This window comes from Pundamilia nyererei, unplaced genomic scaffold (assembly GCF_000239375.1).
Source record: "Pundamilia nyererei isolate P.nyererei 1_Seehausen unplaced genomic scaffold, PunNye1.0 scaffold00364, whole genome shotgun sequence".
In the NCBI taxonomy this organism is placed as follows: domain Eukaryota; kingdom Metazoa; phylum Chordata; class Actinopteri; order Cichliformes; family Cichlidae; genus Pundamilia; species Pundamilia nyererei.
In genome coordinates this window covers 65,944-69,650 of record NW_005187765.1, presented here as the reverse complement: position 1 = coordinate 69,650, position 3,707 = coordinate 65,944, and the positions used below count along the sequence as shown (strand labels likewise).

The 3,707-nt window shown below is 48.3% G+C and overlaps 1 protein-coding gene across 1 annotated transcript in view; it reads right to left on the bottom strand.

The window, feature by feature from the left end:
• inhbab (inhibin subunit beta Ab) overlaps positions 1 to 3,707 on the bottom strand; it is a 16,148-nt gene that overhangs the window by 10,976 nt on the left and 1,465 nt on the right. The gene's annotated exons all lie outside the window — the stretch shown is intronic.

The following is a 3,707-nucleotide window of genomic DNA, read 5'->3' as shown; positions in this document are numbered from 1 at the left end:
TTACTCTATAGCTGGTCTGTAGCTGGTCTGTAGCTGGTCTATGCTCACTCTATAGCTGGTCTGTAGCTGGTCTGTAGCTGGTCTGTAGTTACTCTATATCTGGTCTATGATTGGTCTAAGGTTGATTAATGGTTGATATCAGGGCTGAGTTTCTTTAGTCTGATACTGAAGATCAGAGCGTGTCACCTATTTTGTGTCACAGTTGAGAGGTTTTCAATGTTGGTGTCCCGAAAGTCCTCACCCTAGCCATCCACCAGCTCAACGCTGGCCTTGTGGATGGTGGGAAGTTGATGGTTTCTGATCAATAATTGTGGATACGGGTCTGGAGCATCTTCTGGGTCTCTTCACTCATTTGAGTGTCTTTGCAAGTCTAGTCTGGACCTGTTTACTACAGAGTGATGCATCTCTGCAGACACACAGCATCTCAGACACACATCAAAGCAGCCAAAGATGAGGCGACAATGGCCTCAGACCAGCGGCGGCCTCGTGGCTGTAAACACGCCGTTAACACGCTAAAGCTGCGTCACGCTAAGACCTTGATGGACAGGGAGGAAAGATGAGGAGCAGAGGTGGAGAAGATGAAAAGATGGATTGAAAATAACACAAAGAATGGATAAACAGAAAAAGAAGAAGATGGAAAAAAAGAATTATTGCCAAGAAAAGATGAGAGAGAAGGAGCAAGATCAAACGAGGAGCAGCGGGAAGAGAAAAATGGGAGTGAGAGAAAGGAAAACAGAGAAAGGAAACACGCTAATTGTAGTTTATTTTCATATCTTACAGATGTTTTTGTCCTATCAGCCGCTTCTATTCACTGCTTCCTCTCAGTTGTTGCAGGTCACTGAACCTGAACCTGAGCTCATCTCACGGATGCTGGTTTGAATCCCCAGACAGAGGCGGCCACCAGAATAGACCAACAATGACCGGTTTATTCTGTCTGCCACAGTGGCGAAGGCTAGATGGAGGTTAGAGGGGGCAGCAGAGAGCGAGAGGGGGAGGCGAAAGTGGATTGAGGAATGTCGCTAATGATGTGTTCAATTAAGTTCAATTAGCCTAATTGTCCTCTGTGTGTGGGGAGAAGAGGGGGGAAGACAAACAGAGCGGGCTTATGGAAGGAGAAGGTCGGACAGATGGATATTGTGTCTGAGCTGCTAAACGGAGGTTGACACTTGGTCTCCGCCAAGAATCCAGTTGTCCCTCTGCTTCTCTGCTTGCCATCTCCGTCGCCCAAAATAATTACCGAGGTCCCTGAATGCCTCACTTAGTCCTGACAAAGCACAAGACTGGCAGGGTGAAAAGTATTCTCATGGCGGATCAAGTAACATCTTAGAAAAACAACAAGGGTTTATCAGATCAGGGGGAAGTGTCTGCTGACGGTGTCCTCGAGGCTTAAAATAAGGTTGCACACACAAGACTGGAACAGTCATCCAAGGACTGGTACTGGACGGGCTGGAGTCAACCATGATGCTGGCTGTTTTATTTAACATGTACATGTTCCCAAAGTGAATTCTGGGAGTGTTTTCACTGGTGGTGGCTCCACAGACTCGAGTTTCACCCAAACTGCTCAGCGACCGCTAAGACCGGTTGGAAAACCGGGCACATTTCATCGTATGATAAGCCTCATCCTTTGTTTGGGCCAATATGATAATGGCACAAAGTTCTGAGACTTCCTGTGCAAAACACACACCCACAGTGTCTGTGGGAAAATAACGATGGAAGAACCAGTGCTATCACAGAGGGGGTGGAGGTGGGGGTGGATGGATGGGCGGGTCTCCTGCTTTGTTTTGATCCAAACTCTGAACTTTACCAAGTAAAAAGCTAAAACGTCAAACTTGAGCCACAGCGCCGCCACATCAGGGCGGAGGGTATCGCACCGTTCTAACTTCGCTATTAAAGTCAAGAAAACCCAAGCAGATGATTAGGTAGAGGATCATCAGGGGGTCCTTTTGTCCCTCTGTGGGGGGAAACTCCCACAGGGCTTAAATCTGGGACTCCCCACCATGTGACCCTAGAATTGAAGAAGCTTCTCGGATGAGAGGTGAAACGTCTTCAAGCAACTTAAAGAAGTCCAGACGCTTTTCTTTCCAAGCTCCTTAGACTACGATGACCTGGACGACTGAGAACCCAAACAGTACTGAAAGTGCTCGACACGCCGGCATGGTGAGAGCTGTGAGCTTTTATTTAACTGGAAATATTCTCTGTCTGACATGAAGAGGTAAAGAAAACGTAAACCTGAAGAATGCACATTTGCAGGCACTTCCACAGCTTCACTCTGTAGCACTGAAACACGACTTCAGTGTGACTCAGAATAAAGACGTGTGAGTGTAAAACAGAAAATCAGTACACGTGTGGAAACCAGCGTCACTGCATCGGCTCAGTGTTTCCAGCAGCACACAGGTAAGAAACCAGCAGACACTAACTTTGATTCATTCAATGGATGCAAACAAACAAAGAGAGCTTATGCAGTCATTCTGCCCCCTGCTGGCTGACACATGTGCTAACGTGGCTGCAAACTGGTGCTAAAATATTAAGAGCAGACTGCTGAGGTACATTTAATGATTCAGAGCATGAAGGGAAAACTGCTCTTACTTTAAATGGACGCCCGGCCGGTTTGTGGGGTGATTTCTTTTGTGAATGAAGTTCACACTGAGCGTTTTCTGTTTTCTGCCTGTAATCTGAATTAGCGTCCTCAGTGCTGTGAGATTTCAACAAGGCCATTGATTTGCCTTGAACGCTGCCTTCAGTCGCTGCCAGCAGGAGCGTAGCGACGGCCGAGGGGCCATAAATCTGAGCCTGAGGAGAATCATGGCGCACAGAGCTCTGAAATGTGGCTGTAATGCATAATGAGGGTTAAGCGTGCTGCAGGCGGCGTCTTCCTGAGACTCTGAGCACAGCAAAGGTTTCGGCAGGTTGATTTTATTGAAACGCCGGCGACGTGGAGCTGTCTGACAGCTGATCGTGATTGGCTGTTTCAAACTCTACAAACGAGATCAAACTCCGTGTTTTCCTTTCAGTAAAAGCTGCTCCTCTCTGCCTGTTTGCACCGATCCACTTCATAAAATTCTTTTCCATCTGCTGTTCCAGACTCTCGCCTACAGAAACTCCAGAGGAGGAAGAACACGTCACAGTCCCGCCCACACCGCTCGACTGACAGGTGAGCCGATCGAGGGCTTCAGATTTGCTTCTACATCTATAAACTCCACCTCTGTGGCCGACCTGAGAGAGTTCAGAGTGACCAGAATCAACCTGGAAACACGGAAACACACAGGAAGCAGGAAGAACACTGGAGTCACCAGGCTTTCCCCGAAACCTGGAGACGCCAGCGAGCGCCGCAACGAGAGCAGGCGAAGCGGGACCTGCAGCAGGTCTGAAGGTCAAAGGTGACGCGCAGAGGAAGAACGCAGTTAACACCTGATCCCCCCCCCCCTGCACACACACTGTCTCCTGCTCTTTGTTGCTACTGTCTGTCAGAAACACATTACAGCCCTGTTACCACTTTAAGAGGTGCACACACGCACACACACACACACACAGGCAGTGACACACGAAGCTCTGACTGTAAGTACATAATGAGGTATTCTCTGACAACAGCAAGAGGTGATTACAAAGAGAGTGTGTGTGTGTGTGTGTGCGTGTGTGTGCGTTTTTGTGTGTGTGTGTGTGTGTGTGTGTGTGTGTGTGTGTGTGTGTGTGTGTGTGTGTGTGTGTGT